This window comes from Bison bison, unplaced genomic scaffold, assembly GCF_000754665.1.
Source record: "Bison bison bison isolate TAMUID 2011002044 unplaced genomic scaffold, Bison_UMD1.0 scf7180017862275, whole genome shotgun sequence".
In the NCBI taxonomy this organism is placed as follows: Eukaryota; Metazoa; Chordata; class Mammalia; order Artiodactyla; family Bovidae; genus Bison; species Bison bison.
Genome location: NW_011492847.1, coordinates 702068 through 715955, shown reverse-complemented (window position 1 = coordinate 715955; position 13888 = coordinate 702068). Strand labels below are relative to the sequence as shown.

At 43.3% G+C, this 13888-nt stretch overlaps 1 protein-coding gene across 2 annotated transcripts in view; it reads right to left on the bottom strand.

Annotated features, from left to right (window-relative positions):
- HMGCS1 (3-hydroxy-3-methylglutaryl-CoA synthase 1 (soluble)) overlaps window positions 1-5446 on the bottom strand; it is a 24222-nt gene extending 18776 nt beyond the window's left edge. The window contains exon 1 of one of the 2 annotated variants that reach the window (XM_010832800.1): window positions 5300-5446. The gene's annotated coding sequence lies outside the window, so the exon portion shown is untranslated. The remainder of the gene's footprint in view (window positions 1-5299) is intronic. The other variant, XM_010832801.1, reaches the window with a different exon arrangement.
- Window positions 5447-13888: the final 8442 nt, after the last annotated feature.

Genomic DNA, 13888 nt, shown 5'->3' with positions numbered 1-13888 from the left:
TGTGAGAGTTGGACTGTGAAGAAAGCTGAGTGCTGAAGAATTGATGCTTCTGAACTGTGGTGTTGGAGAAGACTCTTGAGAGTCCCTTGGACTGCAAGGAGATCCAACCAGTCCATTCTGAAGGAGATCAGCCCTGGGATTTCTTTGGAAGGAATGATGCTAAAGCTGAAACTCCAGTCCTTTGGCCACCTCACGCCAAGAGTTGACTCATTGGAAAAGACCCTGATGCTGGGAGGGATTGCAGGCAGAAGGAGAAGGGGACGACAGAGGATGAGATGGCTGGATGGCATCACCGACTCGATGGACGTGAGTTTGGGTGAACTCTGGGAGTTGGTGATGGACAGGGAGGCCTGGTGTGCTGCAATTCATGGGGTCGCAAAGAGTTGGACACGAATGAGCGACTGAACTGAACTGAACCGAAAGATTATAAAACTTTTTTCTCCTTATTTTATTAGCTCTTACAGTGGTAGTTTCAGTCCTGGTAATGAGTTGATATCTCCTGGAGTAAAGAGACTTACACATTCAAGAGCTTGCTCTGCACTTAGGAGCTTGTGACTTTAATGACAGTCTGTGCCTTTCTGAGCTTCAATTTCCTCATCTGTAAAATGGAGCTAATACCTGCCCTCCAGGTTCATTGTAAAGGATGCTTGAGAAGATAAAATATGTAAAAAATATAAAGCACCAATACACTGATTATTATCTTAGTTCTTAGTATTTTTCAAACAAAAACAAATCTTTCTAGCAAGAGCTAATTACCTTCATTTATTTAATCTTATGTTCCTGGTTTTCAACATGTCACTTTCACCTACCCCAACCTTTTAGCAAGTGATTTTCCTCTTAGAGCTTGGGTTAAAAAGGTAGATATTTGATATCAAGACCAAGGATCATTAAGCTTTATCATCATTTAAATTATGTGGAAACAAAATGGAAAGTGACCTTGGAGCATTTTCCTCTGTCCATTTACTTTGAAGGGTTGTTACTCGGAACAGTTCCTGTTGGACGCAAACACAATTACCTTTGCACTCTATTTAATTGTTGGCAAATACAGCATCTGCCCTTGCCTGATTAACTGGAGAGTACTCTCAGATGCTATTCAGTAAAGCTTTACTGCTTTCACATAATTAGATCATTTAAGAGCTTATAGACTTAGTTCCTTTTACTTCATTAATCTCCCCCCACCTTAAATAGATTCTGAGTTTTATCAGAAAAGATAAGACTGCTGCTGCTGCTGCTAAGTCGCTTTAGTCGTGTCCGGCTCTGTGCGACCCCAGAGACGGCAGCCCACCAGGCTCCCCCGTCCCCGGGATTCTCCAGGCAAGAACACTGGAGTGGGTTGCCATTTCCTTCTCCAGTGCATGAAAGTGAAAAGTGAAAGATAAGACTACTGTATTCCAAAAACCTGATGACAGAATAATATATACAATGAGAAAAGAACTAATTTTTTGTTCTTGATTACCTTAAATTATGCTTTTGTAATCTGCAAATTAAGCTTTCCATGGAGACTAGTGGGGGGGAGCATGATCCCTCTTCTCTGAAAAATGTTGAAACTATTTAAATAACTTAATATTTCTTCTTGAAACCACATATGTATATGCATTTGACACTATTTTAATCAAGGGAATTTCTCCTGAACTGCCAATATTTCTTCTTTCAATTTTGATTATTTTCATCAGGGAGGGAGCTTAGGTGGGAAGGCATAGAGCAAGCAGCAGGGACAAGGGAGGGAGTGAACTCAGTGCACAAGAGAAAGCGAGGAAAGACACAGAAGATAAAAGAACCGCACAGGACTGCCCAGCTACTCAAGTTCTCAGGAGAAACAGAGGCCTGGAGTAGACAGGAAATGGAGGCCACAAATACGGCTTTGGGAAAGAATCAATCCAAAAGGGACCTCCCCCAACCCTGCAGCTTTCCATTCTCCTCTGCAGCTGCTAGGAGGCTTCTCTACCTGGACAAAAACAGCAGTGCCAAAGGCTCAAGCAGGTTATCAGCTTATTTCTAACAGGTCTCTTCAGAGCAAGCGATAGAGGCAAGCGGTATGGCTCAGGAGGCAGTTAATAAATCATAGGCATTTTGAGTTTGGCAGAGATTAAACCTGAAGGTGGAGAAGGAACCAGCAACCCACTCCAGTATTCTTGCCTGGGTAATCCCATGGAAAGAGGGCCTGGAGGCCTGGATTCTATGGGTTCACAAAAAGTTGGACACGACTTGAGTGACTAACACACACACACCTGGAGAATGATGAGACTGCCTAGGGCTAACCAACTTTCTCCTGGGGTTTATTCAGTGTTCTGAGTTCCTCCTCTGGCTCCCTTGTTAGCACATATTCAAAGAGGTGGTCAGAGAAGTTCACCCAGTACATATCCTGGTACACAATAAACCACACGCAGTTACCTGCTGATGCTTTTCACCATTATAGGAAAGATATCCAGGAATCCTTCTTAACTGAGAATGAGCTGGCAACCTTTCCTCCTTAGGAGGGCCAGCAAGCAAAACTACTGTTAGGAAAGCCTCGCTCACATCTGTACAACTCTGGTCTAGTTCCCTAAGAAAAAAATACAGACACCCTGCCTCCCCCCAGAGGTACTGGTCTGCCTATCAGTTACTCTACTCATATTTCAAGGTCCTGTTCTAGGCTCCCTCTTCCAGGAAGGTTTCCTCTAGCTTTCTAATCAGGCCCTGCATTCACAATGACACTGAAGCCTTCAAAGTCTACTGTCAGTGGAAAGCTAGTTTCCGGCAGTTTTCTTAAGCATTTGGAATACTTAGACTCCTGTTGGGAGAAGGGCTATAATTTGATTCTTTTAAAATCCCTTTGAGACGCTGGAGTAAAGGGCACACAATTGCATTTTTGAGTGACTGAATTTGGAGTTATAATAACTAGAGGAAAAATCTTTTAAATTCAAGTAGTTACAGCAGGAACCCTCATCAGTGAATTCTTTTCACTATCCTTTTAAGATGAGCTGCAGCCCCAAATGGTGTCCAGAAGCTTAAAAAAAAAAGAACAAAAAAAAAGGTTTTTTTCTGCTGCTCTTCAAAGCAAATGGTAGGTTTCAATTATTCCTTGAAAAATGTAAGGAATTCATATGGAATCAGAAGAGAACGCTTGTTGGCCTTATGTCATTCCCAAATGCACACCCCTCCAGGTCCATGCCTTCCAAAGATGAAGCCTGTAAGCTCTGAAAGACTAGCTCCTCTACTGCTCTCACTACACTCGGTTAACAAGCAGCAAGCGGGCACTATCACAAGCCAAGCATTAGGATGACTACATTACTAAGAACTGAGTCCTATCGCCTTCCCATTAGATTGGGTAATATGTTTTTAATCTATACAACTGTCTTGAGAAACATAATATCACATCCTATGATGCTTGGTTTTTTAATAAACCCAACATAAAATTAGGACTATTTTCTTTTTCAAATCAAACTAAAGATTCTCATATGTAGCCCATTAAACTCCTCCATCCACAGCCCCAATGCATCTCCTGCATTCAGTTCTACTGGATTGCTGTTTTAAATAATGCTAGGGTCCCCAGGAAGCACATATTACACCAATATCAGGGTTTTGCATTTCCCGTGAGAATAGCTATCTAAAACGTCAATCAAAAAAAAAAAAGTAAATCTCAAAATCAATCCCTCAGTTAAGAGAAACAAGATATAAAAGCACTCTGGAGAAATATAAAAAAAAAAAAAAAATTGAAAAAACAAAGGCCCAGGATTAGTTCAACAAATGACGTGGACTTCTATGGCCCCAAACATAATACCTGTATAACTCACCCCATCTGAAACACCTTCCGAGAACTGGGGTTACTTACTAAACTAGAACTGAACTGAACTACACTGGAACTGATTTACGTGCAAATTTACAAACTTAGGAGAGAGACCTGCAAAGTTTAGACACCCAGAAAATAAAGTCTTTCTCCTTTTCCATAAGATCTGCTATCCCTGCCCTCCTCATCCGCACAAAAAAATAACTCAAATTTTAAAAATAAAAACCACAAACTGCTTGGATATCTCAAGCTGCAAAGAACCATTTGGCCCAGATACAGGATAAGGACTTTCAGTTAGCCTTCTAACAGAAATCTGTGCAAAGAAGTCTAAACTCCACCTCAGAAGGAAAAATCTGCTTACTAGCCCTTCCTATGTCTTAATCTTCTCATTTGTCATTGTTTTTCATAATTCATCCCTGAAATAGAGCAAATGTTACTCAGCAGCGGCTAGAACACCTCAGGTGCATCAGGTTGGCAAGAGCATCAGTCTGAGGGAAGAGTTGATGCAGAGGTGAACGAAGAAGCCTGTGATGCCCTAAACCAAGGCCGCCGGGCAAGTGTAACCAACAGGGACAGCCTCACATTACCTGTTGTCCAAAACTCTCCTCCAGGGTGGGTCAGCATAATGCCTTCTCTACCACTGGTCAAGGCAGTTCACACGTTTTTCAAAGACTCCATATATCGAGTTTTGAAAAGCCCTTGGTTCAACCCAAAGCCTACTGTGTGTGAAGCCCTATGCGTGCCTGCCCATTACATCATCACAACATGTCAGGCTGGTTCTGAAGCTATTAATATTAGCAGGAGGAGATACGGACTTTCTAGAACACGGAGGAGACATATATATATGGGCTTAAAAAATATGGAGGCAGGAAGGTGGGAGGCAGGAACCTGTGATATTGGAAGCAAGCACAGACCGAAGCAGTCTAGAGTCTGAAGTACTCAGCCAGGTTAAACCGCGGTTGTGATGCTTTCTCTCACCTAAGCTAGGGAAGAAGAGCAACGCTGCCCACCTCCCTTCCTCCCAGTCACTCTCTTTAAGTGGCAAGACGACACACCCCCTGCCAACCTGCAAGGCTCCAAGTGTGATCCTCCGCATCCTTGGGCGTCCACCCTGAAGCCAAGGCTCCAGGAACACCCTAGCAAGCCAGCTCCTTTCTCATCCCCCTCATGTACCCACCCCCATCCCCTTAAGGTGGTCACAGCCACTCCCCTGGCACCTCCAGCTCCTATGTCATCAGAAGCCTACCCCTCAATACCCTCTTCTCCTTCTCCCCTCTGCGACTCGCCTGCCCACATTAATGCTCCCATCCTCCAGGACCCACCGCGGTCGGCCCCAGGTCCCCAGCGGGGGAAGCCCATGCACGGCCCCCGCTCCCGACGCCCTATCCTCCAAGTCCAGGTCCAAACCTTAGCCCTGACCCGGACGGAGCCGGAGCTCCTTCGGGCCTAGTCAAGGACACTAAATCGCCGTGCCCTCACCCTGCCCGCGAGGCCTCAGCAGCCCGGGTTGCCTCCTCCACTCGGGACACTCACCCAAATATGACCGGGCGGTGGCCGTAGAAAGTGAACGACCAACGAAGGGGTAGTGCGAGCCGCCTTCCCTCCGCCACTAGCTTTATAGCCGCGGACAGACCAGACTCCGGCAAGGCCGGGAGTCCGTGAGAGGCGGGACAGTGGCCCCAGCAGCCAATCGTGGCCGGCAGAGGAACCCCGGAGTGCCCGCCCCCTAGTCGGGCTTCAACCAATCCGAAGGAAACTAGAGGAAGCGCTAGCTGGGGGTTTTCCCTCGTGGCTGGAAGGGCGGGGGAAGGGGCGGGGACAAAGCCGGAGGGCAGAGAAAATGGGGTGAGAGAGTGACGTGTGGTGGCCCGAGAGCCGGCCTACCAATGACAGAGCGGCGAGACACGGCGAGAGCCAACGGGAGCGGAGTGAGAGGTTCTCCGGCCAATTGAAGCTCAGCGAGAGGAGATGAGAACCAATGAGGCCTCCGCGTCCCACCACTGGGGAGAGGTGGTCTAGTGTGGGAGGCAAGTTGGTCCCTGCTGGAGAGTCCGTCAGGTTGCCTAGCAACCAGAGCTAGGCGTCACCTATAAGATTTCTAAAATACTTGATTTAAATTCAATCTTAACGTTTCCTAGTTTCCTAGAGCAGCCCACATACAAGCTGGAGCATAATACATCACCAAGAATTTGTAAACTTATTCTAAATACCAGATTTGTAAATAATATTGTAACCTCTATACAAACGAACTAAACTTAAAAGCATGTTGGTTTGGGATTAGACACCAGTGAGGAGGGTAAGGGGCCTTGCCTAAGCAGGGAGTTTGTCCTAATTCTTGGATTTTTCCTAGCCCATATCATATACTCTGAGGAAAGTGGCTCCACCTGGCCCATTCTCCACTGTATCTGCTGAGCTTGATATGTGGTAGGTGCCGAATAAAAGGTTGTTGAAAAGGAAGGGGTCTCATAATTCTCAGTATAGCAAACCCACAGGATAAGCACCATCTAGTTCCCCCAGGAAAGAGAGAGGAGCAATTCAAGCTGGAGGAAAACACTGAAACACTGGGAGAACCCAAAGGAGGATAATTATGGCCTTAAGTAAGACTCTGCCTCATCTCCTCAGAGAGAGAAACTATAGTACTTTCCTGGGAAACCATGAGAGTTTCTGAGTTGTGTCTCCCCTTCAGTTTCATTATGACACAGGAATGCTGTTGATAAGGGGTCCCTGATGATTCTATATATCACACAACTACTGTTATGTGAAATTTCTTATCCACTATAGATAATAACCTAGTAAGAGACATTCTCAGCAGGAGGGTGGCAACGGAACCACTGTGGAGTGGTGGCAGCATAAGTTACTTGGGGGAGAGGACCACTCAATAATGGTTATACTCCATAATGTTGCTCATGACATTGGTTCTGTTCCAGAACCAATGTCACTGATACCTTCATAAAGTAACTAGGTGATAGAGACACCACTTGATTGTGACCAATAACAATTTGAGGATGGGATTTAAACATTTTGTACATGCTAAAATTCACTGAAAGACAGTAAGGACAGACACGAGAAAGAAGACAGCTTTGTCCTTAGAAAAACACTTTTAGCAGTAGAGCAAATATTTCCAACTCCAGGAGTACACAATAGGAAATAATTAGCTAGATAGTCTTGAAGATTATTTTGCACAACAAGAAATTCCCACAAAGCCCAGACTGCCTTTTTGATTGAATTAATCTCCAATTAAGCAAAGTGAGCATGGTTGTTGATTACTGGGAAGTCAAGCAATAGACAATGAAACAGGTTAATAATTAAATATAGAACTTGTCAATTGAATTTTAAAACACAAGTCTCTGTGATTCTGTGAAATATAATGGTAGATTATACCAGGCTACATATACATTAGCTATCCGTGCAACTGAGGACAAAATATACATACATTTATTTTGGTTGCAAGTATAAGGATTTTTGAGCTACAATTTGACATAAGCACGTCATACTTGAATGTGCATTTTTAAGCTTGTTAATATATATTTAATTATATTGTTTCTAAATTTAATGCCAAGTAGTGTCGGTAAATCACTGTAGATGATATATATCAAAGGGAAAGTATACTTTATTGTTCTGCCCTCCCTACTTTGAAAGGAACAAACTTTAAGAAGCAAGAAAAGAAATATTGCCTGCCATATCAGTAAACAAAGGATATCACAGTAATCACTGATTGTAGCCAACTGCCATACATGAGCTGGTGAGCCCTGAGGGAACTTAGGAAGGAAAGAATACCTGCCAACTGTAGCCATGTGACTGCAGCCACTCCCCATGGTGAGCCCTGAGAAAACTCACAATTTAAAAATACAGAATACTGAGATTGCTGAGCTTGCATATCAAGAGGAATAATTTCAGTGAGTCCAGACTCTTGCATCCTCCCATACACAAAAAAGTCTTAGCTTCCTTAACTTGGGATATCTGTTTTTCTTAACAGTAAACTTTGGATGTTCTAACTACTTGGTCTTTGTTGCAAAACTTCTGTATAACCTGGCTCCCCCATTGTTGCCTCAGAGCAGTTTTCTCAGGGTTTAAGATGCTGCCTCCCAGGATTAAAGTCCTAAAAATTCCTACCAAATAAAATATAACTCTCAACTTTTAGGGTGTTCCCAAGTAGTGCTAGCAGTAAAGAACCTGCCTACCAATCCAGGAGACATAAGAGGTGGGGGTTCAATCCCTGAGTCGGGAAGATTCCCTGGAGGAGGGCATGGCAACCCACTGCAGTATTCTTGCCTGGAGAATCCCATGGACAGAGGAGCCTGGAGAGCTACTGTCCACTGGGTCGCAAAGAGCTGGACACAACTGAAGCAACTCAGACTCATGCATGCTCAAGTTTTAGGTTCTGAATTTTTATTTTAGTCAACAATGTAATGATAACATTTAGTATTATAAATTCATCTCTTGAGCAAGCATTTACTTTTTACTCTGTGTCACGAATTGCGCTAGACCTATGCTGTCCGATAAGGCAAGTGCTACCTATACATAGCTTGTGAGCACTTGAAGAGTGCTAGTCCAAAGTGAGCTGAGCTGTACTATAAGTGTGAAATAAACACCAAGTTTTAAAAACTTAGTACAAAAAAGGAACTCTCTCACTAATAATTTTTATATTGATTACTTATTGTAATGATACTTTACTTATATTGTGTTAAATAAAAATTGTTATTAAATTAACTTCACCTGTTTATTCTTAGTTTTTTGCACGGCTGCTAGAAAATGAAAAACTACATATGCAACTCCATTTATGACCCCCAATGAGCTACAGTAGAAAGATACAATTGAAAGACAGATTCTGTTATTAAACTGTTTATAGTCTAAAGAGTGAAGGAGAGAAAAATAAAGGGCTGGGTTTCCAGCCACTGTCTCACTAGATAAAGGTCAGGAGAGGATGGAATAGAAGGAATCTTTGGATTTTTCAGTTAAAGGTATCTCTGTCTCTTCAGCTCTAAGCAGCTTTATTTCACTTAAATATTTTGTCAGTTCAAAAGTCAGTTCCCTATCAGGGCTTTATCTCTTGAAGCCCTTTTGCTTGGCAAGATGGCAATTGCCAGGGCTCACCAGGTTGTTCTACATCAGAAGAGGGCTCAGTCCTAGCTGTGGGTTCTTGTACTGGCCTCCCTTAGATGAATAGGACTTGGCCTTGTTACTGTCTCATGCTGCAAAATCCCAGAGCTCACTTTCATTTATACCCTACCCAGTAGTATGCACTCAGCAGCCCACTACTAGGCTCATTCAGCCCCTTTTGCAGCAAAACTCCTCAACAGAGCCAGCCAGAGTTTCAGCTGTCTTCTTTCCTCTGCATGGCATGAGGCACCTGTAGAGATAATCCTTCTACATGACTTAAGAAGCTGAGGGAGGCTTAGGGCCCAGTCCCTACCTGACTGAGACTCACAGTCTGACAGACTGACAACAGCAATTCTGCTGCTACAGCCAGAGATTCCCCTCTCACCAGAACCATCTGACCACCCCTCACGAGAACTTGATTGAGAACCCTACTGATTTAGCACTCCCACCCGAAAAAGCCATTCCTGTTTCCAACACTACTCCCCTCCAGGGTTTTACTTCTTACTCTTCTCACCTCTGAAAGGGTTAGTACCATTTGAGGATCCTGAAAAATATTTTTAAAATAGCATAATTAATAATTATAATTCTACAGTTCAAGTGCTACATAAAGAAGCATGCCCAAGGACTTTCCTGGCAGTCTGTAGGGGACGTGGGTTTGATCCCTGATTGGGGAACTAAGATCCTGCATGCTGTGCAGCACGGCAAAAAAAAAAAAAAAAAAGCATGCCCAAACGACAATGGAGGTCCACAGAAATATCTAGTCAATCCCGGTGGTTAAGGCAGGCTTTCCAGGGCAGGTGATGTTCATTCATTTATCACATTCAGGAGTCTTTACTGAGCACAACTGTGTGCCAGGTTCTGTTCTAGGCTCAGGCGATTCTGTGTGCTAAACAAGACAGACACAATATCTAACCCAGTCAAGTTTAGTTTGTGGAGACTAAACATTATGTAAGAAAATAAGTTGCAGTCTCATCAGTAAATGATAATACTATGAAGAAAATAATGCAGAGTAATGAGACAGACACTGGCTGTCGGATGGGAAAGCACTCAAAGTGGTTAGGAAAGAGCTCTCTGAAACAGTGACACCTGGAGGATGAGAAGGAAATAACATATGAAGCTCTGGAGGCAGAGTGATGCACAGGGAGGAACTGGCCTCAAAATAGGAAACAAAAGGCCCATGTGTCCAAGCTGAGTTTTGAAGAACTGAGAAGTTATCTAGGTTGCAGACCAGAGGGCAGGAAGGAGAGGAGTGGGGAGGAGAGTAATTTCAGGAAAAGGATCCATCGGCTTTATATGCAGGAGCTGCAGCTTTAATCAAGAATGATAAAAATAAGTGGAAATTATGATAACAGTGAGATCTCCCTTGAGCTAGATTTTTCAGGTAAAAGGAGTGTTAATGGATCAGGGTTAAATTTTTTTCTCTGTGTTATTGGGAAGAAAAGGAGTAAATTCAATGGAACTGCCTTCCCACACTGTAATCTGGAGGGCAGTCTGCAGCACCCCTGTCAACATCTGTTAAGAGAATTTACTGAGCATCTACTCTCCCTTCATTTAACCCCACTGAATAACCCCGAAATTACAAATTTGGAGATTGAGGCACTGAGTGGTTAGGTAGTTTGTTGCAAGTTTATTACAAAGTAACAAGCTGGGATTAAAACCTAGGTCTAGAGACTTCCCTGGTGGCCCAGTGATTAAGAATCCGCCCTGCAATTCAGGGGATGCAGGTTCAATCCTTGGTTTGGGAACTAATATCCCACATGGCTCGGAATAACTAAGCACGTGCACCTCAACTAGAGAGTCTGTGCACCACAGTGAAAGATCCTGAGTGCTGTAACTAAGATGCAACACAGTCAAATAAACAAATACTAAAAAAAAAAAAAAAACCCAGCAACAAAAAACTCGCAAAACCCATACTCCTTCCACCATTCTATGTACAAAAACATAATTGTACTCAAAGTTAGAGTGAAGTGGTAGATATCAAATAAGGAAAGGTAGGTAACTTCTCCTAGGACATCACTTATTACCCTTGGGGTATCTTACCATAGTACAGGTTTGGTGCTTGGTTCATGAGCTCAGCAGACCTCTTTTATCAGCTTGCTAGAAGTAAGTCCTCTGAGGAGTGTACCACATTAACCAAGTTGATAATGCATAAAATCAGAATGCCAGCCTATTAGTTATAATACAAAAGGGACCACAACCTTCAAAGTCCACATGCCTCACCCTCTAGATTACACACAGGAAGTCAAGTCATCCTCAGACGATTGATTGGTAAACGGAATTGGGAAGATGTTAGAAAGAAAGCTCTTTCATGCTATTGGGTTAAGATAACATGAAGTATCCATTTCTCAATAGAATGGTCTTCCCAGTAGGAGGGGACATATGCCAAGGCCATAAAAACCATCAATCGCCTTCACCTAGGCCCCTTTAAGACCTGCTTTGCTGATGAGACTAGAATACTTGAAATTTACTCCTAAACTCTCTTCTTCTGTGGACTATACTTAATCCAACTCTGTTTGCCTTCGAACCTATGGCTTTCCTTTTTACAAGTCCATGGCAGATCATCTCCTTCCAGAGTTCAATTCTCTAAACAAGTCAGTATAATCAATCAAGTTAAAGTCAAGTCTTAATTGCCTTAATTCTTTCAACTAACTTTTTCTATCTCTGCTCTGGTATGTGTCAACTTTCTAAGGCTATTCCACTGCAGATATTCTTAGGGGGTGCCTCACAGCAGACTCACCTACCTGGCCCACACACTGCCCTCATTCTCCCTCATGGTGGGGTATGGAAGGTACATATTAACAGCATCCAGCCCACAAACAGCCTGAAGTATGCAATGCAGTTACCAGTAAGTAACCAGTGGCTTCTAAACCGGTGAAAGAAAACCTTTCTAAAATCAACCACCACCTGCTTTACCTTCACAATCTAAAAAAAGACGGGGTACTGAGGGTAGAGAGAGAGGGAGGTCAGAGTGATTAGCCCTGGGAGGAGGCCAGTGTTTTGGGAAGAAGACAATTTCTTCCTGCCCTGTGGAGGAAGGGAGGGTAGGTCTTCTTTTATCCATTCTGCTCCCCACCCCCAGGTTAAATCCAGGTTTGGGGTTGTTGACAAGAATCAAGCATTATGGGGGAATACAATGATCATAATTAGCTTTAGCCTCCCCTAAGAATTGGATTCTGTTCATCAGGAGGATGGAGCAAAGGACTGAAGATAGGCATGAAGGGTATCTGCCAATGTGGAGGAGTCTCCAGCTGGAAGCTGTTCCACTTGAGCACCCACACTTCCTACGTGTGGATGTGGGTCCCTGGGGCTACACAGAGGCCCAGCAATCACAGGATTCTGCCAGCCAGGCTTGCAGCTTTATGCCAGTTCATTCCTTTTAAACCCTAATTGGAGGCTGGTTGATCTGATATGGAGACTCCATTTTTTGGTGTATGAGTCACTGTTCTGGTTGCAAAGAATAGAAACCAACAGGAACTAGCCTAATCAAATTGATTCACATGAAAAATCCAGGAGGTTGGTTTTGTTTCAAGGATAATTTGATCCAAGAAGTCAGTTGATGTCTTTTATTATTTTTGTGGTCTCCATCTTTCAAGAATGCTTTCCTTGGAGCTGGCATTTTTCTCTGAAAGTCTCCTTCCTTGCTCGAGATTTCCATCCTTATGAGGTTAGCAGTTGGAAACAAGACAGAACAAGTCCTTGTTCCCAGCTATTTTCTAGTGGAGTGGGCTAAAGCAAATGCATGGGCTTCCCAGGTGGCTCAGTGGTAAAGAATCCACCTTCAAATGAGGGAGACGCAGGAGACTCCGTTTTGATCCCTGGGTTGGGAAGACCTCCTGGAGAAGGAAATGGACAGAGGAGCCTAGCGCGCTACAGTCCAGGAGGTCGAGAAAGAATCAGACACAACTGAGCCACTGAGTATGCACTAAAGAAAATACAGTCTTGTGTGTTTCCTGCACTGTCAACACTCTGCTATAACACAGCTTCACTTCTGAAACCAGACCTGGGTTTTCCACACATAAAGCAAGTCTTCAACACGGCTGGGTGCCCCACAGTTTAACTCAGTTCTACAGGTTAAGGGTCTAGTCCCACAGGACTGCCCCCCAGCCCAAACCACTTCAGACACCAATCACATATTTAGGTGGTTAGCTGTGTTTCTGACTTGCCAGCTATGAATCAGAAATTCCCATTCTGCATCCTCAGGTTCAGTTAATTTGCTTGAGTGTCTCATGGAACTCAGGAGAATATTTTATTTACTGGATTACTAGCTTATTACAAAGGTTAGTAAAGGATACTCACCAATAGCCAGATGAAGAGATGCACATGGTGAGGTTCAGAAGGGTCCCACATACAGAAGCATCTGTCTCCATGGAGTTTGGAGTGGGCCAGCCTCCCAGCGTGTGACTATGTTCCTGTTCACCAATCTAGAAGTCCTCCAAATCTTATCCTTTGGGGGCTTTCTGGAGACTTCATTTTTTAGGCATTGTTGATTAAATCATTGGCTGATATTAACTGAATTCATTACCCAGCCCCTCTTCCTTCCCCAGAGGTGTTGGGGGTAAGTTCTGAAAGTTCCAACCTTCTAATCACCTGGTTGGTTCCCTTGGCAACCAGTCACAGCCTTAGATGCTTTTAAAAATTCACTTTATTAATATAAACTCAGGTATGGGTTGAAAGAGGTTTGTGATTGAATAGCAAGATACCTTTATCACTCTTATGACATAGGAAATTCCAAGGGTTTTAAGAACTCTGTGCCAGAAACAGGATGAAGATCAAAAATATATTTCTAATTATGAATCACTATCTCAAACATGCAGAGGCACCAGGTAAATATATATAAATAAATCCATAATAGGATGGAATATTTCCACATTGCATATTATTAAGAAAATAAACCAGGATAATAAGAAAGAAGCTGATTGGCTGGGAGGAGGATAGTGATACCTGAGGAAGTTAGGAAAAAAATTCATTTCTGGGACAGCTGATCTAGGAAATCAATGATGAGAAGAAGCCAGCCATATGAAG